Source organism: Mus caroli, unplaced genomic scaffold, assembly GCF_978045245.1.
Source record: "Mus caroli unplaced genomic scaffold, Mus_caroli_1 scaffold_17, whole genome shotgun sequence".
Classification (NCBI taxonomy): Eukaryota; Metazoa; Chordata; class Mammalia; order Rodentia; family Muridae; genus Mus; species Mus caroli.
In genome coordinates this window covers 75,171,068-75,198,081 of record NW_028227272.1, presented here as the reverse complement: position 1 = coordinate 75,198,081, position 27,014 = coordinate 75,171,068, and the positions used below count along the sequence as shown (strand labels likewise).

The following is a 27,014-nucleotide window of genomic DNA, read 5'->3' as shown; positions in this document are numbered from 1 at the left end:
AGCCTTTGACAACATACATCACCCTTCCATGTTAAAAGTCTTGGAGAGATCAATTCATGGCAGGAACCAAAACATAATAAAGGTAATATGCAGCAAACTAACAGCCAACATCAAATTAGATGGAGAGAAATTAGAAGCAATCCCACTAAAATTCAGGACAAGACAAGGTTGCCCACTCTCTCTCTCTCTATTCAATATCTGTTCTATTCCTCTTACTAGAGACATTAGACTATGAAAAGAGATCAAGGGGATACAAATTGGAAGTGAACAAGTCAAATTATCACCATTTTCAGATGATATGATAGTGTACATAAGTGAGCCTAAAATTCTGCCAGAGAACTCCTACACCTGATAGCCAACTTCAGTAATGTGGCAGGATATAAAATTAACTCAAACAAATCAGGATTCTTCCTTTATACAAATGATAAACAGGCTGAGAAAGAAATTAGGGAAACAACACCATTCACAATAGTTACAAATAGTATAAAATATCTTGATCTAACTCTTAATAATCAAGTGAAAGACTTGTACTACAAGAACTTCAAATCCTTGAAAAAAGAAATCGAAGAAAACTTCACAAGGTGGAAAGATCTCCCATACTCATGGATAGGTAGGATTATCATCGTGAAAATGGCCATCTTACCAAAAGCAATCTACAGATTCAATGCAATCCCCATCAAAATTCCAACACAATTCTTTACAGACATGTAAAGAGCAATTCTCAACTTCATATGGAAAAAAAACCCCCAGGATAGCCAAAAGAATTCTCATCAATAAAAGAACTTCTGGGGGAATCACCATTCCAGACCTCAAGCTGCACTACAAAGCAATAGTGATAAAAACTGCATGGTATTGGTACAGAGACTGACAGTTCTATCAATGGAACAGAATCCAGGACCCAGAAATAAAACTACACACCTACGGACACTGGATCTTTGACAAAGAAGCCAAAAAGATACAATGGAGAAAAAAAAATCTCCAATAAATGGTGCTGGTCTAACTGGTAGTATGTATGTAGAAGAATGAAAATACATCCATATTTATCACCTTGCACAAAGCTCAAGTTCAAGTGGAACCAGGATCAATGTAAAACCAGATATATTGAATCAAGTAGAAGAAAAAGTGGAAAAGAGCCTCCAACTCATTGACACAGGGAGAAATTTCCTGAAAAGAACACCAATGGCTCAGGCTCTAAGATCAACAATTAATAAATAGGACCTCTTGAAACTGAAAAGCTTCTGTATTTCAAAAGGCACAATCTATAGGACAAATCGGCAACCTACAGTTTGGGAAAAAAAAAACTTCATCATCACCACATCCAATAGAGGAATAATATCCACAATATATAAGGAAATCAAGAAGCTAACTTCCCAAAACCAAATGACCTAGTTAAAAACTGGGGTACACAGGTAAACAGAGAGTTCTCAACTGAAGAATCTTGAATGACTGAGAAGTACCTAAAGAAATGTTCAATATCCTTAGTCATCAGGGAAATGCAAATCACAATGATCCTGAGATTCCACCTCATACCAATTAGAATGGCTAAGAGAAAAAATTCAGGTGACAGCAGATGCTGTCGAGGTTGTGGAGAAAGAACACTCTTCCATTGCTGGTGGGATTGCAAACTGGTACAACCAGTCTGGAAAGCAATCTGGTGTTTCCTCAGAAAATTGGAAATAAGACCCAGCTATACCACTCTTGGGCATATACTCAAAAGATGCCCCATCATACCACAGGGACATGTGTTCCACTATGTTCACAGCAGGCTTATTTGTAATAGCCAAAAGTTGGAAAGAACCCAGATGTTCTTCAACTGAAGAATCTATTCAGAAAATATGGTTCATTTATATAATGGAATACTATTCAGTTATTAAAAACAAGGACATCATGAATTCTTAGGCAAATGGATGGAACTAGAAAATATTATCCTAAGTGAGGTAACCCAGATCCCCAAATGATATGCATGGTATGTACTCACTGATAAGTGGATGTTAGCCAAAAAGTACAGAATACCTAGGATACAACCCACAGACCATAAGAAGTGTAACAAGCAGAAAGGCTCAAGTAAGAATGCTTCAATACCACTTAGAAGGGGGAAGAAAAGAATCATGGGAGGCAGAGGGAGAGAGGGAGGGACATGGGTGGGAAAGGGGAGAAGGAGGGAAAAAGGGGAACATGATCAGGCTTTGGGGGAGGGAATAGGAGAGAAGCCAGAAGGTCAGGAGAATTAATGGTAAAAAGCAGCTGGGGGGGGTAGTGAGAGATGGGGGAACCCTCTAGAAAGTACCAGAGACCCAGAAGGTAGGAGACTGTCAGGACTCAATGGGTGTGACCTTAGCCAAAATGCCCAACATTAGGGAGAGGGAACTTGAAGAGTCACTCTACTTCCAGTAGATAGACAGGGCCTCAAGTGGAGGGACTGGGTTACTAACCCACAATCAAAATTTTTGACCCAGAATTGTTCCTGTCTAAAAGAACTGCAGGGACAAAAATGGACAAGAGACTGAAGGAAATGTGATCTAATGACTAGACCAACTTCTCATCCATTTCATATGGGGCACTAAGGCCTGACACTACTATGCTATGATGTGCTTGTAGATGGGAGCCTGGCATGGCTGTCCTCTGAGAGGCCATACCAGCAGCTGACTGACAAAGAAACAGTTATTTATACCCAACCATTAGACTGAAGTTGGGGACTCCTATGATTGAATTAGGAGAAGGATTGAAAAAGCTGAAGAGGAGAGAGACCTCGTAGGGAGATCAGCAGTCTCAACTAACCCAGTCTGAGGTCTCTGGCACAAATATTGCAGAGGTGTGCCTGGTCAGTCCTCAGTGGGAGAAGATGCACTTAATCTTGACTTGAGGCCCCAGGGAAGGCGGAGGGCTGGGGGAGTGCACCCTCTTGGAGTCAAGGGAGAGGAAGAATGGGAGGAGGAACTGTGGGAGGGAGACCTGGAGGTGGGGGCAACAACTGGCATGTAAATAAAATAAAATAAAATAAATACTATCAAAAGATTATACTATTGATTACTTTACCAATTTGACGTGGGAGTCTTAGCTAACATAAGATCAAATATACAGTGAAATTTGTTTAAATTATTTTTTCTACATCGAGACAAATCTGTTTCATAAGATTGGCTTTAATAATATAAATGTTTCTTTGGGTTTTATACTTGATAGCAAAGTATATGTAGGTGTATAGGATGATGTTGACTGGAATTGATAGGATTATGAGGTGACTCAGCTGGGCAGGCTTCGGTGGCAGCAATTCATTTAAAATGCAAAGGGTAGACTCACGTGTCACAAGTGCTAGAGAGACAGACCAATTTCAAATATGGAGAGGAGTTTAGACTATTAAATATCATCTTACTTATGCAGTCTGAAGTGATTCCACTTGTCCTTAAACAAGAATTAAAAATGACATTTGCATTTAAAGGGTGCAATGAAACCGGTACAATGATCAAGTATCTTCATTGTTCATCTAAATGAAAATCATATGATAAAACTAGGATTGACAGAAAGAGCTAGGAAAGCCCTCGTGTATTATAATTATCAAGACAGAGGCTTCTTACCGTTCTGCTCAATGTTTGCTTTGGACAGTGGCTTACTTCTAGCCTCTGTATTTTCTACTGTGGATCACCTGGTGTCAGGGAGTTGTAGGGCGTTCAGGTCCAATTATGAAGTCAGTTCTTGACCAGGCTTACACAATGTTCAAGGCCCAATAGTCCATCACTGTAGTTGGGACTTCTTGTACTTGATCCTAATCATTATTTCTCTCTAGACCTCATTTTTATTTGTACCCTATGTTTTAGTTTAAAAAAGATAGAGTATTCTATTGTTTTTAAACAAATTATGTACCTAGACCAATTTTAACCCTTCACTCGGCTTCACTGTTGTGCCTGTGACCTCTTCAGCTGTAGTTACCTGCTGAAGACTCACATAAGACTGAGCCCATCATCTTTCCACCATGGGTAATATACACACAGGGTAATATGGCTATAGGGTATGTAATAATTTATAATGGATAGGAAAAGCCATCTTCATGTATGAGTAGTTATCTCTGGATTTCTTGGTGGTTGTTATTATGTTTATATGTCAATGTGCTTTTCTTTCCTGATATATTAACAATAAATGGAGGTATATGATGTCAAGGAATAGAGAACTATACATTGACCTCCCACATTCTTTTTCTAGCGACCCCCCACCAAGAATTATTCATTGAATTTGAAATGCCCCATTATGGAATGCAGCTGAGGGAAATGCATCAGTTGACTAAGCTTAGAGCCTGCTAAACAAAGTTCTTAAAGGCAAGGGGGTACTTTGAATTGGATATTGATTTGGTATGGTGACAAGTTTATCTTTTAAATTGCAAAGCCTGTTTCTGAAAGAAACAAAACCTGAGAGCTAAGCATTCACTAAAGGATATTAGTGATGTAAGGGGATTCTCACAGAGATGGGTTCCTGACTAGCTCCAACTTTTAGCAAATGAATATCACGTTCATTTTTTTTTGATACCAGTTATAACTTTCAGAACTAAGTGTAAATTTCATAATATTTTTTCATGTAGAAACTAAAAAGAAATATTCACTTTCTCTTTTTCCATGAGTCTTTACTTTCTAAAGTGCTGCCGAGTACCTGCAACTTTACTGTCAAATTCTAAAGAGGAAGCCACACTATGCACATGTCATTCCTTTAGGTACTTTTAAGAAGAAAACCAAAACTTTCTCATACTTGAGTAATTTTGATAAACTTTTACTTAATTATCATGTGTAAATGAGCAGATGATGGGACAATATTAAATAAGTGAGTTCAAGCTTTATTCTGTAATGTTTATACTAATGAGTGTTTATTAAGTAGGTCATAGTTAAAGGAAAAACAAGCTTTTGAGCTTCACCACTTCAAACAGATAATATTGCTTCAAATGGAGAGCTACTTAATTTTCCTTTCTTATTGTGGATAGTCAAACATACCCAAGCCTTTAATCACATTTAGGAGGCCTAACTAATAGGACATAACTTACGGTTTTAACTGAGTGGTCACAGTGAATTTTTTCAGTTAAAGAATACTAAATAGACATCTGTGAACATGGGTTTGCTAATTATACATCTTTTTATAGTTATGGTACCATAAAACCTGGATTTCTCAGCTTGACGGACACCCTATCTTACCTATGAAATCAAAGTGAGGCTTTTGTGTACTTAAAATAAACTCAGTTCTGTGTTATATAAATTCAGTCTTCTCTTGCACACATTTACATATGACACAGAAGATGATTCTACAAGACTGTCTCTGTAGCTCAATTGCTCAGTGGTAATATTAGCCAAAATTGTAGGTTGAGGTCAAGAGATGTCAAGTCATTATTTAAAGGAAGCCAAAGTGAATAAAGGGCAAATTGGAAGGAAGACATTTAATGCATTTTAGCAACATATGTAGGACACAAAGCTGGAGTGATGTCATCATAACTGGCTTCAGTTCAGAAGTGGCAGGGTGGCATTTAGCCAAGAAGGCACTTTGATGCGGCCTGTTTATACTTTGTCATTTAGCTATCCATATCCAGAAGTGGAGATTACAACAGATAATTTAAGGGTGGGTGACTGATTGTTGTGACTACTGCATCATCTTAAACTTTGTTTTTAAAACACAATGACTTCATCTTAGTTAGAACTAAAGATGTGTTTCCTTGAAACATGCATCTCTGTAGAACCTTTTAAAATCTGACTCAGTACAGTTGCTGTAGAGGTATCTGCTTGATAGAATGATGCTGATGTAGGTTTGAACTTCTGAGTTTTGATAACATATTAAGGAAATAATCCCACGATGTTTTGAGATTATGAAATAATATCTCTGCAGAACTTCTCTTTCTGTTTCATGCTTGGAGAGAAAAGAGATAAACCAATAAACTGGAGGGATGTTTTCCTTTTTCAGTTCCTGACTAATTTGTATTACATTATTGTGTATTCTCTTTCTTTGTAGACAGTGGGCTCTCTTTCTTTTTTTGAATAGCTTTTACTTTATTAGCTACGTCATAGACATTTAGCCATTGATGACTTCATACCGGTTAAAGATTTTTAACCAAGAAGTGAATTACTTCTGCATACAGATATTGTTGAACAATCCGGTCCAATGGACATATAATAATATTGCATAGATGGATTTTCTAGTGAGTAATCCCGCCAACCCTAGTTAGGGTTGTGACCGTAGGTTACCATACCCTTCTCAGGCTAATCAACAGCTTAACTACTCAACTCTCAAGATATCAACACCAATGTGCTCTTTCTCTCTTCAAAGAACTTTTATACAAATGTCAAGCAGCCCACATAGAGCGGGATCCTGGGAGACTGTCAGTTCTACTACAATGTTCAGGAGAGAGAAGATAGTTATTGGCAAGTTCTACCATCTTGATGCTAGTGGTTCTGATAATTGCACCCGTTCTGCCAAGGAATTCCAGATGACTTTAATTTCCCGAGTAATCAACGTGACCTTGGCATTTCTGGACAGGACATGCCAAGGACATGAGCTGTCTTGAAAGGTAGACACTAATTAGTGTCCGTAATCTTTCAAAAGAAACATTAAGTCATTGCTGATGGGTCCAGAAGGTTTGCAAAACAAGCTGGGTGGCCGAGGTTTTGAGTGAAAAGCATACAAGTTTCTTTTTCAGATCTACTAAGGCAGATAACTGGTGTTGACATTTTAAAATTGCCTGTTTTAGGATGTAACGTGCGATAGAATTTGCATAGTTTATTTAGTCCTGGGAAGGCTCCTTTGCTTTCTTTGGTAAAAATTGGCTCCAGAAAAGCAGCATTATTTCTTTTAGTGCTAGGGATGGAACCCCTGACCTTGCATGGACTAAGGAACTGTTCTATCACTCAGGTGCACCCTCAGTCCTCAGATATTCTTTATATACTGCCAAGGAATATCCATGACTTTCATACTTGACTTTTAGTTGGTGGCTATTTCCAGATTTTTATTGTCTTTCTCTAATGAATTGATAGCCTTTAGCAATAGCATTCCATGCTTATTCCTTATGATTGCTATTTTTCTCCAACACAGAATGTTCACTTCCCACCGTGTCCAGCACAGGCTGCACTGATGTCATACATCAAGGGCTGGTGGCACTCCACCTTACTGCTAACCATCGACAGAAGACTCAACTCCAAGGTTCAGTTCTAGCTCCTGTTTCTTGGAGGAGCCCTAGAGTTCAGCTGCCTTAGATTAGCGGACTTAGGCATAAATTCTGTTTAGCTCTGTACCCCATTTGTTAATTGTGTTATTTGTGTCTAACTTCTTGAGTTCTTTGTACATTTTGGACATTAGCCCTCTGTCAGATGTAGGGTTGGTGAAGATCCTTTTCCCATCTGTAGGCTGCTGATTTGTTCTATTGACGGTGTCTTTTGCCTTCAGAAGCTTTGCAGTTTCATGAGGTCTTATTTCTGTAGCCAGGCAGGAAAGCTAGTGGAGCCATAGAGACAATCCACCCACCCAAACCTTCAAATTTATCCTGTCTACAAGAAATGAGGCACAGGGAATGGCCAACCAATAATCCATCTCATGGGCAAGCACCAATCCCTGACACTATTAACAATACTCTGTTATGCTTGCAGACAAGAAGCATGTTGTCTTCTGAGAAGCTCCACCCAGCAGTTGACTCAGAGAGATACAGACACCCACAGCCAAACAGTGGACAGAGCTTGGGGACTCTTATGGAAGAATAGCAGGAAGGATTCCAGGCCCTGAAGGGGATAGGAACTGCACAGGAAGAAGAACAGAGTGAACTAACTTGGACTCTTAGGACTCTCAGAGTCTGAACCACTAACCAAAGAACATACACCAGCTGGACCTAGGTCTCCCTGCACATATGTAGAAGATGTACAGCTTGGTCTTCATTTTGGGTCCCAAACAACTGCAGTAGAGACTACCCCAAAAGCTGTTGCCTGTACATGGGCTGCCTTGTCTGGCCTTAGTGGAAGAGGAACCACCTAGCCTAGCAGAGACTTGAAGTATCAGAGTTGGGGGGACACTCAGGAGGCCCCACCCTCTAGGAGAAGAGGAGGAGGGGGAATGGTGAGGGATTGTGGGGGGGGGTGACTAGGAGGGGAACAGTGAGAAAAATGTAAAGAATGAATAAAAAATAAATTTAATAATAATAATAAAAAAGTAAAAGAGTTACAACAACCCAGGGAAAAAATTAAAAAAGAAGAAAAAACCATTTGTAAATTTAAAGTAAAAAAAAAAAATGAAATAGACTTTGAGATGGAGCTTTCTTTCTTTCTTTTTTTTTTTTTTTTTTGTTTTGTATTTTGAGACAGGGTTTCTCTGTGTAGCCCTGGCTGTCCTGGAACTCACTTTGTAGACCAGGCTGGTCTCGAACTCAGAAACTCGCCCGCCTCTGCCTCCCAAGTGCTGGGATTAAAGGCGTGTGCCACCACGCCCGGCTTCTTTTCTTTTTTTTTTTTTTTTTTTAATAATTTTTTATTAGATATTTTCTTCATTTACAATTCAAATGCTATCCCAAAAGTCCCTTATACCATACCTCCACCCTGCTCTCCAACCCATCTACTCCTGCTTCCTGGCCCTGGTATTCCCCTGAATTGGGGCATATAATTTTTACAAGATCAAGGCCCTCTGAGATGGAGCTTTCTTTACATACAGAAATTTTATTGGTGAATTCACTCAGGAATTAAGGGATGAAGGGCTTAAAAGAAACAGGATTAGATGCAGAAAGAGGTTTGAAAGGCAGTGGAAGTGTGTTCAACATGTGTCCCCGTGGACAACCTAGATATGCATGCAGCCACAGCCAAGGATAATGAGAAATGTAGCCAAATATGAAAATTTAAAGTTATTCAAAGCATTTTCGTGTGTCTTTTTTCTATTTTGGTAATGCAGTTCTTGAACATGAACTTCATAGATGACAATGTTGCATTGCAAAGTCAAAAGTTTGGACATATTTGCTGAAGTTTATGCAGTTCTTTATGACTGTTCCCAGTTAAGATACTGGAACATCAGTGATCTTATCTCCATCCCTCCTGATCTAGTGGAGAACTAGTTAGTGGATGGGAAGTGTCCTGGGGAAGGATATTAGTGCAGTTATACGTCTCTTGGGTTCCAGGAATGGAACTCTATTTGCTATGATTTCTTGTCAGCCAATACTTCAGGAGGCTGATTTGCTGGTCCAAAGGGTACTTATGGGTATCATAGAGATCCTCTCAAATAGATCCCGTTTGTAGAGTGATAGAGTCCACAAAAAGTATCCAATGACAGGATTGCAGTCTCAGCCCATGTTCATACATAGAGGCTTCTCATATTCTATGTGAACATCTTTATGGTAAAGACTGGTTTGGATGATCACAAACTGGGAAGCAGAAATTCAATATAAGTGAGGTGTTTATAGCTACTAATATTTCACCTAGTTCTCAGGTACCCAGTGGCCTCCAGAGTTTGCCATTTAAATACTATAGATTATATATCACTTGTTTAGAATCTTACTGCCATTTTGCTTTATTGCTAAATTTTCCTCTCAAGTGATCTTGTCCTCTTCCTTTTCCTACCAAAGATGACATTTTTATTCAGAATGAAACTTTATGTCCTCATAGCACCGGAAGAGAACCACATTGGTCATAGTACTTCTCTTATGTCCTTAGAAGGGGGCTACTTTGGCTATGGTACTCCTCTGTCTTATGTCTTTTATGTCATTTGAAGAGGACTATTTTGGCTATGACACCCCCCTCTATGCTTACCTCATCTGTGTTTGGTATCTCTCTCTGTCTTTTGCACAATATTCTGGTCTATATTTTCTGGTCATATAATGAGCTGATCTCCACTTAAGTGTAGTTTGTCTCACCAGTTTTAGGGATTTGTTCTTTTATGGCTTCTCTTGGTGAAATCATTGCTCACTCTAAGTATGTGGGTTATCCTTGTGTACTAGCTGGACCCTTCAATAGCCTATTCTTTCTGTGCCAGTCAACTGAGAAACAATCTTGTATGAGAAATAATCAACTCCTCTCATTAATTACTACTTTGCAGTACTCATAGCATGAACACTATCCTAACTATTTCTCTCCAGTATTTTTCACTGGTTGAAAGTTTCCCATGGGGCCCAGGAAAGAATTCTGTTTAGTTTATCAAGGTATGTTTCTCTAATTCCCAATCCTTTGGAATGTTCAAATCTAGATTATTTTATTCTTTGTGGGTCAGTAAGGGTATTAGCAGAACCATAAAAGATATACTCCATTTGGAAAACTTTTCAAGAGAGTTGACTAGAGAAAATTTTAAGGTGGGTGAAATAAAATGTAGTGTAAGACTTAAGCTAGAATCAGTAGGGCTTTTAGGTAGAAGTTGAACATCTTTGCTTGATGGACATAGCCATCTCGCAATAACACTACAATGTGTTAATTTAGTTCATCTGATTCTGCTTGTCTTCTTCATCATTTCTAGATGCTCCTATTGGCTGAATCAAATAAAAACCCAAAGAGGAACAGACCCATTGCTATACTGCATAGACATATATAATCAGGGAGCAGATGGAAAATGGATGTGAAGGATCAAGGAGAAGAGTTCTAGCAGCCTCAGTTTCCTGCTTTGCAGGACACAAACTAGGACCAGAATAAGAGGCAGATGATAATTTCGTGAGAAAAGGAAAAAATAACCCTATATTTTTCAAATCATCTTTATATTCTAACATTGTCTGTGTATTTCATATTTGGACAGGAAAATGAATTTTCCATATTTCCTGCCTCTTGATTTCTTCACCAGACTGAATAATACTTAATAGTCAATTTTTTGGGTATGGCAAAAGAGGTATTGAGTACCTTCACATGCATATGTCAGGTAATATATGTGGGAGGTGCTATTCGACTGTCAGCAATCGACACTTAGAAGTAAGTTACCCCAATGCTTTTTTTTTTTCACTGATTTTTTTTATTACATATTTTCCTCAATTACATTTCCAATGCTATCCCAAAAGTCCCCCATACCGCCCCCCACTTCCCTACCCTCCCATTCCCATTCTTTTGGCCCTGGCATTCCCCTATATTGGGGCATATAAAGTTTGCAAGTCCAATGGGCCTCTCTTTCCAGTGATGGCCGACTAGGCCATCTTTCGATACATATGCAGCTAGAGACAAGAGCTGGGGTACTGGTTAGTTCATCATGTTGTTCCAACTATAGGGTTGCAGATCCCTTTAGCTCCTTGGGTACTTTCTCTAGCTTCTCCATTGGGAGCCCTGTGATCCATCCAATAGCTGACTGTGAGCATCCACTCCTATGTTTGCTAGGCCCCTGCATAGTCTCACAAGAGACAGCTATCTTTGGGTCCTTTCAGCAAAATCTTGCTAGTGTATGCAATGGTGTCAGCGTTTAAAAGCTGATTATGGGATGGATCCCTGGATACTGCAGTCTCTAGATGGTCCATCCTTTCATCACCGCTACGAACTTTGTCTCTGTAACTCCTTCCCTGGGTGTTTTATTCCCAATTCTAAGAAGGGGCACAGTGTCCACATTTTGGTCTTCATTCTTCTTGAGTTTCATGCGTTTAGCAAATTGTATCTTATATCTTGGGTATCCTAAGTTTTGGGCTAATATCCACTTATCAGTGAATACATATTGTGTGAGTTCCTTTGTGATTGTGTTACCTCACTCAAGATGATGCCCTCCAGGTCCATCCATTTGGCTAGGAATTTCATAAATTCATTCTTTTTAATAGCTGAGTAGTACTCCATTGTGTAAATGTACCATAATTTCTGTATCCATTCCTCTGTTGAGGGACATCTGGGTTCTTTCCAGCTTCTGGCTATTATAAATAGGGCTGCTATGAACATAGTGGAGCATGTGTCCTTTTTACCGGTTGGGACATCTTCTGGATATATGCCCAGAAGAGGTATTGCTGGATCCTCCGGTAGTACTATGTCCAATTTTCTGAGGAACCGCCAGACTGATTTCCAGAGTGGTTGTACAAGCTTGCAATCCCACCAACAATGGAAAAGTGTTCCTCTTTCTCCACATCCCCGCCAGCATCTGCTGTCACCTGAATTTTTGATCTTAGCCATTCTGACTGGTGTGAGGTGGAATCTCAGGGTTGTTTTGATTTGCATTTCCCTGATGATTAAGGATGTTGAACATTTTTTCAGGTGCTTCTCTGCCATTTGGTATTCTTCAGGTGAGAATTCTTTGTTCAATTCTGAGCCCCATTTTTTAATGGGGTTATTTGACTTTCTGGAGTCCACCTTCTTGAGTTCCTTATATATATTGGATATTAGACCCTTATCTGATTTAGGATAGGTAAAGATCCTTTCCCAATCTGTTGGTGGTTTTTTTGTCTTATTGATGGTGTCTTTTGCCTTGCAGAAGCTTTGCAGTTTCATGAGGTCCCACTTGTCAATTCTCGATCTTACAGCACAAGCCATTGCTGTTCTATTCAAGAATTTTTCCCCTGTGCCCATATCTTCAAGGCTTTTCCCCACTTTCTCCTCTATAAATTTCAGTGTCTCTGGTTTTATGTGAAGTTCCTTGATCCACTTAGACTTGACCTTAGTACAAGGAGATAGGAATGGATCGATTCGCATTCTTCTACATGATAACAACCAGTTGTGCCAGCACCATTTGTTGAAAATGCTGTCTTTCTTCCACTGGATGTTTTTAGCTCCCTTGTCGAAGATCAAGTGACCGTAGGTGTGTGGGTTCATTTCTGGGTCTTCAATTCTATTCCATTGGTCTATTTGTCTGTCACTATACCAGTACCATGCAGTTTTTATCACAATTGCTCTGTAGTAAAGCTTTAGGTCTGGCATGGTGATTCCACCAGAGGTTCTTTTATCCTTGAGAAGAGTTTTTGCTATCCTAGGTTTTTTGTTATTCCAGATGAATTTGCAGATTGCACTTTCTAATTCGTTGAAGAATTGAGTTGGAATTTTGATGGGGATTGCATTGAATCTGTAGATTGCTTTTGGCAAGATAGCCATTTTTAAAATGTTGATCCTGCCAATCCATGAGCATGGAAGATCTTTCCATCTTCTGAGATCTTCTAGAATTTCTTTCTTCAGAGACTTGAAGTTCTTATTATACAGATCTTTCACTTCCTTAGTTAGAGTCACGCCAAGATATTTTATGTTATTTGTGACTATTGAGAAGGGTGTTGTTTCCCTAATTTCTTTCTCAGCCTGTTTATTCTTTGTGTAGAGAAAGGCCATTGATTTGTTTGAGTTAATTTTATATCCAGCTACTTCACCGAAGCTGTTTATCAGGCTTAGGAGTTCTCTGGTGGAATTTTTAGGGTCACTTATATATACTATCATATCATCTGCAAAAAGTGATATTTTGACTTCATCTTTTCCAATTTGTATCCCTTTGATCTCCTTTTGTTGTCGAATTGCTCTGGCTAGGACTTCAAGTACTATGTTGAATAGGTATGGAGAAAGTGGACAGCCTTGTCTAGTCCCTGATTTTAGAGGGATTGCTTCAAGCTTCTCACCATTTACTTTGATGTTGGCTACTGGTTTGCTGTATATTGCTTTTACCATGTTTATGTATGGGCCTTGAATTCCTGATCTTTCCAAGACTTTTATCATGAATGGGTGTTGGATCTTGTCAAATGCTTTTTCTGCATCTAACGAGATGACCATGTGGTTTTTGTCTTTGAGTTTGTTTATATACTGGATTATGTTGATGGATTTCCGTATATTGAACCATCCCTGCATCCCTGGGATGAAACCTACTTGGTCAGGATGGATGATTGTTTTTATGTGTTCTTGGATTCGGTTAGCAAGAACTTTATTGAGGATTTTTGCATCAATATTCATAAGGGATATTGGTCTGAAGTTTTCTATCTTTGTTGGGTCTTTTTGTGGTTTAGGTATCAGAGTAATTGTGGCTTCATAGAATGAGTTGGGTAGAGTACCTTCTGTTTCTATTTTGTGGAATAGTTTGTGAAGAACTGGGATTAGATCTTCTTTGAAGGTCTGATAGAACTCTGCACTAAACCCATCTGGTCCTGGGCTTTTTTTGGTTGGGAGACTATTAATGACTGCTTCTATTTCCTTGGGGGATATAGGGTTGTTTAGATCATTAACCTGATCTTGGTTCAACTTTGGTACCTGGTATCTGTCTAGGAATTTCTCCATTTCATCCAGGTTCTCCAGTTTTGTTGAGTATAGCCTTTGGTAGAAGGATCTGATGGTGTTTTGGATGTCTTCAGGATCTGTTGTTATGTCTCCTTTTTCATTTCTGATTTTGTTAATTAGAATACTTTCCCTGTGCCCTCTAGTGAGTCTGGCTAAGGGTTTATCTATCTTGTTGATTTTCTCAAAGAACCAGCTCCTTGATTGGTTGATTCTTTGAATAGTTTTTCTTGTTTCCACTTGGTTGATTTCACCCCTGAGTTTGATTATTTCCTGCCGTCTACTCCTCTTGGGTGAATTTGCTTCCTTTTGTTCTAGTGCTTTTAGGTGTGTTGTCAAGCTGCTAATGTGTGCTCTTTCTAATTTCTTTTTGGAGGCACTCAGAGCTATGAGTTTTCCTCTTAGAAATGCTTTCATTGTGTCCCATAAGTTTGGGTATGTTGTGGCTTCATTTTCATTGAACTCTAAAAAGTCCTTGATTTCTTTCTTTATTCCTTCCTTGACCAAGGTATCATTGAGAAGAGTGTTGTTCAGTTTCCATGTGAATGTTGGCTTTCTATTATTTATTTTGTTATTGATGATCAGCCTTAGTCCATGGTGATCTGATAGGATGCATGGGACAATTTCAATGTTTTTGTATCTGTTGAGTCCTGTTTTGTGCCCAATTGCGTGGTCAATTTTGGAGAAGGTACCATGAGGTGCTGAGAAGAAGGTGTATCCTTTTGTTTTAGGGTAAAATGTTCTGTAGATATCTGCCAGATCCATTTGATCCATAACTTCTGTTAGTTTCACTGTGTCCCTGTTTAGTTTCTGTTTCCATGATCTGTCCATTGGTGAAAGTGGTGTGTTGAAGTCTCCCACTATTATTGTATGAGGTGCAATGTGTGCTTTGAGATTTATTAAAGTTTCTTTAATGAATGAGGCTGCCTTTGTTTTTGGAGCATAGATATTCAGGATTGATAGTTCCTTTTGGAGGATTTTACCTTTGATGAGTATGAAGTGCCCCTCCCTGTCTTTTTTGATGACTTTGGGTTGGAAGTCAATCTTATCTGATATTAGAATGGCTACTCCAGCTTGTTTCTTCAGACCATTTGCTTGGAAAATTGTTTTCCAGCCTTTCATTCTGAGGTAGTGTCTATCTTTTTCTCTGAGATGAGTTTCTTGTAAGCAGCAAAATGTTGGGTCTTGTTTGTGTAGCCAGTTTGTTAGTCTATGTCTTTTTATCGGGGAGTTGAGTCCATTGATATTAAGAGATATTAAGGAAAAGTAATTGTTGTTTCCTGTTATTTTTGTTGTTAAAGTTGGCATTCTGTTTTTGTGGCTGTCTTCTTTTCGGTTTGTTGAGGGATTACCATCTTGTTGTTTCTAGGGCGTGGTTCCTGTCCTTGTATTGGTTTTTTTCCGTTATTATCCTTTGAAGGGCTGGATTCGTGGAGAGATAATGTGTGAATTTGGTTTTGTCGTGGAATACTTTGGTTTCTCCATCTATGTTAATTGAGAGTTTGGCTGGGTATAGTAGCCTGGGCTGGAATTTGTGTTCTTTTAGTGTCTGTATACCATCTGTCCAGGATCTTCTGGCTTTCATAGTCTCTGGTGAAAAATCTGGTGTAATTCTGATAGGCTTGCCTTTATATGTTACTTGGCCTTTTTCTCTTACTGCTTTTAGTATTCTATCTTTATTTAGTGCATTTGTTGTTCTGATTATTATGTGTCGGGAGGTATTTCTTTTCTGGTCCAGCCTATTTGGAGTTCTGTAGGCTTCTTGTATGTTCATGGGCATCTCTTTCTTTAGATTTGGGAAGTTTTCTTCTATAATTTTGTTGAAGATGTTTGCTGGTCCTTTGAGTTGAAAATCTTCATTCTCATCCACTCCTATTATCTGTATGTTTGGTCTTCTCATTGTGTCCTGTATTTCCTGGATGTTTTGAGTTAGGATCTTTTTGCATTTTCCATTTTCCTTGATTGTTGTGCCGATGTTCTGTATGGAATCTTCTGCACCTGAGATTCTCTCTTCCATCTCTTGTATTCTGTTGCTGATGCTTGCATCTATGGTTCCAGATTTCTTTCCTAGGGTTTCTATCTCCAGTGTTGCCTCATTTTGGGTTTTCTTTATTGTGTCTACTTCCCTTTTTAGGTCTAGTATGGTTTTGTTCATTTCCATCATCTGATTGGATGTGTTTTCCTGTTTCTCTTTAAGGACTTCTACCAGTTTGGTTGTGTTTTCCTGTTTTTCTTTAAGGACTTGTAACTCTTTAGCCATGTTCTCCTGTAGTTCTTTAAAGTCCTTCTTGATGTCCTCTACCATCATCATGAGATATGCTTTTAAATCCAGGTCTAGTTTTTCAGGTGTGTTGGGGTGCCCTGGACTGGGCGAAGTGGGAGTGCTGGGTCCTGATGATGGTGAGTGGTCTTGGTTTCTGTTAGTAAGATTCTTACCTTTACCTCTCGCCATCTGGTAATCTCTGGAGTTGTTATAGTTGTCTCTCTCTGTTCAGAGGTTGTTCTTCTGGTGATTCTGAGTATCCTCTGTCAGCAGACCTGGGAGACAGGCTCTCTCCTCTGAGTTTCAGTGGTTAGGGCACTCCCTGCTGACAAGCTTTCCTCTTAAAGGGAAGGTGTACAGATATCTGGCGTTTGGACCTCCTCCTGGCCGAAGAAGAAGGCGGAAAACAGGACCTTTCCCAGATGCTGTGTTGCTTTGGCAGGTCACAGAAGCTGTAGGCTTCTGTGGTGCACACTCTCAGCTGTGCAGACTAAGTTCCTAAGTTCAGTGGAGTCCTGGATCCAAGATGTGCTCCCTGCTCCTGAGGCAGAGGGCTCCTGTGCAGGGCAGACCACTGTCTTCCAGCTAGGAGGGTGCCGTATGTCTGCGGCCCCAAAAGGGTGCTGCCTCAGCGGCTCTGTGGCTCCTGCCTGTCCCAGAAGCTGTCTGCCTCTGTGGTCCTCACTCTGACCTGTACAGACTAAGTTCGGCGGAGTCCCGGAGCCAAGATGGCGCTCCCTGCAGGGCAGGTCACTGTCCTCCAGCTGGGAGGGTGCCGGATGTCTGCGGCCCCAAAAGGGTGCTGCCTCAGCGGCTCTGTGGCTCCCGCCTGTCCCAGAAGCTGTCTGCCTCTGTGGTCCTCACTCTAACCTGTACAGACCAAGTTCGGCGGAGTCCCGGAGCCAAGATGGCGCTCTCTGCAGGGCAGGTCACTGTCCTCCGGCTGGGAGGGTGCCGGAAGTCTGCGGCCCCAAAAGGGTGCTGCCTCAGCGGCTCTGTGGCTCCCGCCTGTCCCAGAAGCTGTCTGCCTCTGTGGTCCTCACTCTGACCTGTACAGACTAAGTTCGGCGGAGTCCCGGAGCCAAGATGGCGCTCCCTGCAGGGCAGGTCACTGTCCTCCGGCTGGGAGGGTGCCGGATCACCCCAATGTTTTATAACTATAAATTTTTGTACCGATCCAGGAAGTGTAGTTTAAACCCTGGCACATAACACCCGTGCTACCTTGCAATCGATAGAATTGCCAAGTTCACATTCTGACCTAGTTATTCTGCCTTTGCTTCCCTATGGGCTTAAGCAAAGTCATCCAAATGGATCTATAGGTCCCTAATGATGTGCTGGGAACAAATAAGCAAAATAGTTAAGCCTAATGTTCTTTGCTTAATTCCCACTGTTAATTTTTATAGTAAGATGAAATGTACAAGTCTTCTCAAAGCATATGAGACTTGCTAGGCTGTGAGATCACTGTTTTACTGGTTTGTAATTATTCATCCTAGATCTCTCTCTCTCTCTCTCTCTCTCTCTCACACACACACACACACACACACACACACACACACACACACACACTTTATTTTGCTAATGACTAAGACTTATTATTAATTCCCAAGAAGACTATATTATTATTATTATTATTTTATGGAGCTAGACACTGAACCCAAGTGTTACCAACACTTGGATTATTGCCAACAGCAGATTATTCTGTGTCTCTTTTACTCACATTTTTGCCCAAATTTTTAGCAAATACTTAGCTTACCTCCACTTCTGTCTTGAATTGTTAGTTCATGTTTCTTCTTTGTGTAGTTGTATAATTATTCTTTTTTGTTGTAGATCTTATAAGTTTATCTGTCATTACAGAAGAACAACTCGTACTAAGTCTTTAACTCACAAATCAAACTAAACCTGCTATTATTAAGAATAATTTAAGTGGTGGGGTAAAAGTGTTTAACTGTGGATACACTTATGCTTGAAACAGTTCACTGATATCTAAGGTCAAGGGCAGGGTTTGCGCATTGAGGCAGGTGGCTGATAATGGCCTTTTGAAAGTTGTCTAGGCATAAATGATTTACTGAAATATAATTATTATTTCTAACAAAATATGTTATCTGATTTTTTTATACCAGTAACATAATAAATAGTGTTTCTTCCATAATGTCAGGGTAACAAACTTATTCTTGTGGGATCACTCAAGTAAAATGAAATAAACAAAACTGTGAGAATGTAGTATAATGAAAGGGCTCAGCTGTAGATGCTGCAGCAAAAAAATGAAACAAAGAAAAGCAACACACCATACCACATACATACAGACAGATGAACACAATCCCTCACGTACACACCACACACACAACCACACACACCACACATTCACATACTATACCACACACACACACAGACACACACACACACATAAACACCCACACCCTCCCCACATACATATCTTCATACACAAACTAGACCACATACCCCATACCACACATACACCATACTCACACATACCACACCTACACACACCACACACATCACATATACCACACTACATACCACATACTACACACCACAGACACATACAACATACATACCAGACACATCACACAAATAACACACACATCATGCACCATACTACATATCACATACACTCCACACCACACACTCCACATGTATCACCTATATACCACATTACACACACATCACACATATACCACACACATACCACACATACACATACCATACACACCATGCACACACACACCTCCCCATATACCCCATACCACATACACATAGACACACTAAGACCATACACCCCCCCCACAAACAGACCAAAACAAACTAAAAATTTAGCTTAAAAATAATGTGATTGGGTTTTGACAAAGTTAGTTTACAGACTGTCTTTTGGTTTGATTTTGATTCTGATTTAAACTTTTGACAAATTCATGAATAACATGGAGAATCTAATGACACCTTTGATGGTTTATCATGAAGTGTCATGTGCTAAAAACTAACAGAGTTCCAGGTGCAGTTATTGGACCTCAGAGTATATATGTGAACACTGATAACCAATAGCAGTAATTTGTCACTGGAGCTTATAAAGTTGGCAGGAAATTAGATGTCTATTTATAGTACTAGGTGGTGATGTCAGTGGGGTGTCTGCTAGCATACTGCCTGGGATAGAAGAGGCGGAGGGATGCCTGAGATTGAACAGAGAAGGAGGGATCACTTGAGATTCAGGACCTAACAGAGTTCTTATCTTCATTAAAACTCAAAAAGAGAAATTGACTTGAAGTGGAAACTTAAGGGTTCTTTGGAAAGTTGGTTGGATGATGTTTTGCTGGGGCAAACATGAGAAGAAATGTTTAGTTGAAGCAGACACAGGTGAAAGAATGTTTTGCTAAAGCAAACATATGATAGTACACGTGATGAAGGATTCTTTGCTAACAATAGGCATTTTTTTTTTTGCCTGCCTTACATTGTATAGTTGAGCTGCATTTGTCAGGACTCCATAGAGAGAACTGCACCAAAAATCTTCAGGTGGTATGCTGCAGTTTCTTGCAGCTTCTACAGACTCAGGCTGATTGGCAGGGGTGATGTCAGCTGAGACAGATGCATGTACAAGGCAGATGCTGAGTAGACTTGTGGAGGATGCATGATGTTTAGAGGGTATAAGTAGGACTTGACAGACAGTTGTGGGGGTGGAGCTTGGCTTGCTGGTATAGCTAGCTGTGCAATGCTTGTTGGTCTCATGTCTTTGCTGATCTTTGCTTCCTTGAGAGAGGCGCAGCTGAGATCTTCTCCTGGTGTTCCTCTGGGTCCTTCCTGCTGACTGGTACTGAGGCCTGGTTGTCTCTGCTAGGTAGTGGCACTGCTGCTGATTCCTGCTTGCTATCCCTACTGAACTGGACTGCTGGTGTATCTGTGAAGTGTTTCAGAGTGGATTGAGCTGCCACTGATAACCTGTGAACTGAACTGCTGATTTCCAGACAGCACAGATGGGAGTTGCTCCAAAGAACCTTTCTAAACAGGTTCACTTTCCCTGTATCCTTTCTTTTCCACTACCTCTGGTGGGTGCTGGACATTGATTTCTTTGGCATGAGAAACAGTGAAAGCAGAAAACGGGTTTTAAAAACAGCATGTCATGTAATTTTATTTATTTATTTATTTATTTATTTATTTATTTATTTATTTATTCATTTATTTTATTAGATATTTGCTTTCTTTATATTTCACAAGTTATCTCGTTTCCTGGTTTGCCCTCTGAAAACTCCCTATCTCATCCCACCCACCCTGCTTCTATGAGGGTGTTCTCTCCCCCCACCCACTCACTCCTGCTTTCCCATTCTGGCATTCCCCTACACTGGGGCATTGAGCCTTCACGGGACCAAGGGCCTTTCCTCCCATTGATGTCCCACAAGGCCATCCTCTGCTACATATGTGGCTGGAGCCATGTGTACTCTTTGGTTGGTGGTTTAGTCCCTGGGAGCTCTGGGGGGTCTGGTTGGTTGATATTGTGGTTCTTCCTGTGGGGCTGCAAACCCCTTCAGTCCTTCTCTAATTCCTCCTTTGGGGACTCTGTGCTCAGTCCAATGGTTGGCTAAGCATTCACTTCTGTATTTGTCAGGCTCTGGCAGAGCCTCTCAGGAGACAGCTATATCAGGCTCCTGTCAGTGAGCATTTGTTGGCATCCACAATAGTGTCTGGGTTTGGAACTGTATGTGGGATGGATCCCCAGGTAGGGCAGTCTCTGGATGGCCTTTCCTTCAGTCTCTGCTCAACACTTTGTCTCTGTATCTCCTCCTATGGCTATTTTGTTCCCTCTTCTAAGATGGGTTGAAGTATCCATACTTTGGTCTTCCTTCTTCTTGAGCTTCATGTGGTCTGTGAATTGTATCTTGGGTATTCTGAGCTTCTGGGCTAATATCCATTTATTAGTGAGTGCATACCATGAATAATATTTATTTTTAAAAGATTGTTTTATTTGTTTTTAAAGGGCCTTTTATTATTTTTATTGGTGTGTGTGTATGTGTGTGTGTGTGTGTGTGTGTGTGTGTGTGTGAGAGAGAGAGAGAGAGAGAGAGAGAGAGAGAGAGAGAGAGAGAGAGAGAGAGAGAGAGAGAGAATACTTGAGTTTATATTCACCATATGTATGCAGGTATCCACAGAGGCCAGAAGGCATGGGTTCCTTGGAACTGGAGTTGCTGTTGGGTGGGAGCTGCCTGATATGGGTGCTGACAAATGAAGGACTGAGGTCTTCTGTGGTGCAGTGAGTGCCTTCAGCTGCTAAGCTATCTCTCCAGTCTCCCCCCCCCCCATGTGTGAGTGTGTGTGTATGTGTATTTGTGCATACGATTTTAGGTGCTTATGGAAGTCAAAGGCATTAGTCTTCCCTAGAGTTGGAGTTACTGGTATTTGTGAACCACTGGACATAGGTGCTAGAAACTAAATTTGGGTTCTCTGCAACAGTAGTGTGTATTATTCATTGCAGAGCCATCTCTCTGCCCATATAATGATATTTAAAAAAAAAGATTAGTAAAGAAAACATAAAAAATAGTATTTCACATCAGCTGGGAAACTTTCACTCTGTGTCACATTATTCTAAAAATTTCCATAGCTATTCATATTTAAAGTAGGTTCTTAATAAAATATTGATCATTTTGGTTTTTAGAATAATAATAAACACTAGCTATGGGAATCAATGAAGTGCTATTTTGAGTTCATAATTTACATTTCAAGACCCCTTTCCTTCTGTTTTATTCAATAACTATAAACATCTTTGAGAATGTTCTATAGAACAGCAGCTGATAAAGTGCTCATCAGTTTTATAACAAAGTCATAATTGGAAAATGTAGAGTCATAGTCATCTAGGGGCTCTTTGAGCCATCTTGACCTCAACAAGAGCCACTACTTTTTGTTCTTTCCTTTCCTTTTGCTATTACCAAAAGGCATTAAGTATCTCACCAGTTGCTCTATCACTGAAGTGACTTCTAACTAAAGAGGTCCAGTTAAAATTCCAGTGGTAATGGTGGTTCTGAATGATCACAGCCTTACCCACGGAGAGTAAAGCACGTAGGAGTGTTATGACAGATTAGCCATGCTTCAGTGCTGCTGGAAGGCACGTTATTAGATGATTGGCATTACAAACATATAAATAAAAAGATATGAATTATTGGATAATCAGTGAAATGAAAAGTACATTTCTGCCTGTCAAATGATAGTGTGTGTAAATTAGAATCAGCTTGGAAATAATGTATGAGTTTTCAGGCTGGTAGAAGCTTCTGAAAATAGCTAAATGAAATTTAGGATGAATAAAACAGCAACAATCACAACAACACACATATTTAACTTTTACAAGCATTTTTTGATGTCTTCATCATGTCAATTGTTAGAACGCTGGAGTTGGAAGTTAATTTACAATCGTGCAGATTGGTCAATAAGGGCCAAATCTAAACTCTGTGACACTTGCAAACTGGTAGTGTTCCTGAAGCTCCATATAGAATCATTCAACTGTTTGTCTATAGTCACCTTTTCTTTTATGAAGAAGTCTCTGGTTTGCACAGGAACAGTAGACAGCCAAAACTGAGCACTGAGTGATACATGGGGTGGGGATTTCAGGCTAGAGCAGAGGCAACTCAGGTGTATGGAAAACTCACCTTCATCTTTGCTTGAGTATAAAATAGGAAATATGGATGAAGAACTGTTTAAGTGTATCAATATGGACAAATAGTTACTCTCAGCCAAACTGCTCATGGAAAGCAGGCATGTGAAGAAAAGCGAATTCCAGTAGTCAGACAGAAGGGAGAGACAGCAGTGCAGAACAAATGGGCAAATATTACTCTGCTCTTTATGCTTAGAAAGATGCGGGAGAATAGGAAGTTTCTGAAAATAAAAACCCTTAAGAAACCTTAAAAATGTTGGTAAATGATCCACTAGGACTAGGAATGGGTACCTGCTTACTTAGAAAGGGGGAAACAGCCGGGCAGTGGTGGTACACACCTTTAATCCCAGCACTCGGGAGGTAGAGGCAGGCAGATTTCTGAATTTGAGGCCAGCCTGGTCTACAGAGTGAGTTCCAGGACAGCCAGGGCTACACAGAGAAACCCTGTCTCAAAAAGGGGGGGGGGTGGAACAGATATGAGACTTATTTATTTAACAATCTGGCAGTGCCATATTGAGACTAGACAAGGGAGTGATGAATACCAAGAAAACTGTCTATGTACTTGATGCCATCCTAATGCTTTTCTGCACCTTGTTCCAAATTTCTACAAATCTTCATGTTAATTCTCTCATTGTGGTGAGGTGACAATGGGCTCCCAGAGAATTTGAAAGGCTGTTTAATATTATGAATCAAATATATCACCCAGCAGGGGTTAACCACACCTAAACCTCTTACTCCATTGTACTTAAAGATAAAACTCATATCTTTTCCATAACTCATGATCTGAAATGATAGCTCATTGTTGTTCTAAAAAAAAAAAAAACTTAGGCTTGGAGATGTTTCAGTGGTTAAGACTTTTGAGCATAAATCTGTGACCTGTGATTCCCAGCATCCACATAGAAAACCAGTGTAATTGCACGCCCATTACCCCAATGCTGGGAAAAGCAGACAGGAGGATAGTTTATCAATGTAGTCTAAGTCACTCCCAAAACAATATAGATTATAGATGTGGCCCTTGGTTCTTGCTCTTGGATCCCTATTTTTGAAGACAGTGCACATTTAGGACATAGCAGTCTGGATCTGATAAGAAAGCATTTTTTCCCTCACTATCTAGTGTCCATGGATCCAGAAATTCTTATACAAGGTACCAAAGGAGGGAAGCAGCGAAAGTCTTACTGAACTGCAATACTCATGAACCAAGATAATGACTAGCATGCTAAGATATGCATAAAGGCACAATAAGCGGAAGTCACATGTTGGTGGCCACCAACAGCTGTCTAATTGAACTTAAGGCCCACTAACAGGATGGGAATCATGCCTGACATTCAAAACAGAACCAGTTCTCCAAGTGCTGGAGAGGACATGGTTCTTAGAAAAGAATCTACTGCTACCACTTTGCTAGAGCTGCATAGTTTTTCCTACATTGTAGTTACCACACCTTGTCAGAGAAGTCTCTATAGCAAGTGGAGAGCATCATGGGAAATCTCAATGCATAGATCAACAGATCGTGGGGACCTCAGATCCAATGGCTACATCTACACCAGTTTCTGCATTTACAGCTCAGGGAACATCTTGGAACAGGAGACTGAGAGATTGTAAGAGCCAGCGTACCAGGAAGTCAGCTATGGAATATTGTCTCCTAGAAATGGCTGCACAAATGGCAGTAGCAATGGCAATAGCAGTGAGTTTGCGAACACGGAAGGAGGAGAGTTTCCTGAGTCTCATGCCTAGCCAAAGAACTACAGACAACTGGTAACTGCGGAGGAAAGGAGAATTAACTGGTAACTGCGGAGGAAAGGAGAATTAAATCAGTCTCTCCCAGAGATGAGTATCCATATTTGTTGTCTAATATAGAGTGGTTAGTTTTGGAACCATATCCACAGAGGACAAAAAGAGACTCCACAGGGTGTATTAATTTGTACATGTGAATATATGCACACATATATACTGCAGAATTTTCCCTGTCCAATCACATTAGGGCAGTGGGAGGCTTGTGATTGGATAGGAGAAGGGAGGTGGAGTGAGAAGTTGAGGAGACAGAGAGAGAGGCCTGAGGAGGAGAGGGAGAACCAGAATGGAGGCTGACGTGGTGTTATCAAAAGGTTAGAACAATTGTGTTAAAGCTTTATCATTATCATTTGGCTCTGAAATTATTGTATTGGCATCTTGTAAATTGTGTTATTATTGATACATAAATCTGATTGGCTAATTGAGCATTAAGAGTCTTGATGCTACTGGATAATTAGGTATTGAGATGACTAACTAGGGGTGCGTGGGGCGTTGCATGAAAGAGAGAGGAACTCTGGGAGGGCCCATCTGGGAGATGGCCTGGTGGGAGCCATGTGGCTCAGCAGGGTTGGTGAGTTGATGGGCTGAGAGACCAAGCAAGTGACTGGCTTAGGGCTAGTTCTAAATATTTCCCACAATACACATATGTTATAATAATCAAAGACAAGGGGCTAAGTCAGCCATTCAAAAGTTAATTTACAAGTTCATAATATGTTTTGCTTATAAAAACTCAAAACAGTCTTACCTTTTGCTTTTACAGTTAAGATTTAGTGACTCTAGATAAATTGCACCAATATTTGACCTTATCCTATATCTGAATTTCCACTGATACAGGGACAAAGTATGTGGATTCTCATATACAATGGAGGAGGCTTTGCCAACTCAAGTGAACAGTAGCTTGGAAAGCTATATTCTTGGAAAACCAATGGCCATGAAATCCACCCGTGGGCACTGGCTTCCAGGTCATTTGTTTCATGAACTTGAAGAAGGAGTTTCTCAGACAACCAGCAGAATGGGATTTAGAAATGATTATATTTTTTCCCTATTTTTATTAGATATTTTCTTTATTTACATTTCAAATGTTATCCCCTTTGCTGGTTTCTTCTCTGAAAACCCCCTGTACCCCCCCTCCCCTGCTCTCCAACCCACCCATTCCTGCTTTCTGGCCCTGGCATTCCCCTATACTGGTACATAGAACCTTCACAGGACCAAGGGCCTCTCCTCCCATTGATGACTGACAAGGTCATCCTCTGTTACATATGTGGTTGAAGCCATGAGTCCCTCCTTGTGTGCTCTTTGGTTGATGGCTTAGTCCCTGGGAGCTCTGGGAGTACTGGTTGGTTCATATTGTTGTTCCTCCTATGGGGCTACAAACCCTCTCAGCTCCTTCAGTCTTTTCTGTAATTCCTCCATTGGGGACCCCATGCTCAATCTGGTGGATAGCTGAGAGCATCGACCTCTGTATTTGTCAGGTACTGGTAGAGCCCCTCACGAGACAGCTATATCAGTCTCCTGTCTGCAAGCACTTGTTGACATCCACAATAGTGTCTAGATTTGGTGACTGTATGTGGGATGGATCCCCAGGTGGGGCAGTCTCTGGATGGTCTTTCCTTCAGTCTCTGCTCCACACTGTCTCTGTAACTCCTCCCATGGGTGTTTTGTTTCCCCTCCAAAGTATCCACACTTTGGTCTTCCTTCTTCTTGAGCTTCATGTGGTCTATGAATTGTATCTTAGGTATTTGGAGCTTCTGGGCGAATACCCACTTATCAGTGAGTGCATACCATGTGTGTTCTTTTGTGATTGGGTTACTTCACTCAGGGTGATATTTTCTAGTTCCATCTATTTGTCTAAGAATTTCATGAAGTCATTGTTTTTAATATCTGAGTAGTACTCTATTGTATAAATGAACCACATTTTCTGTATGCATTGCTTTGTTGAGGGACATCTAGGTTCTTTCTAGCTTCTGGCTATTATAAATAAGGCTGCTATGAACATAGTGAAACATGTGTCCTTATTACATGTTGGAGCATCTTCTGGGTATATACCCAGGAGTGGTATTTCTGGGTCCTCAGGTAGTACTATGTCCAATTTTCTGAGGAACTGCCAGACTGATTTCCAGAGTGGTTGTACTAACTTGCAATCCCACCAGCAAAGGAGGGGTGTTCCTTTTTCACCACATCCTCGCCGGCATCTGCTGTCACCTGAATTTTT

At 40.3% G+C, this 27,014-nt stretch overlaps 1 pseudogene; it reads right to left on the bottom strand.

Annotated features, from left to right (window-relative positions):
• Positions 1-27,014, bottom strand: part of LOC147000672 (tRNA-splicing ligase complex subunit RTRAF-like) — a 98,594-nt pseudogene that overhangs the window by 56,665 nt on the left and 14,915 nt on the right.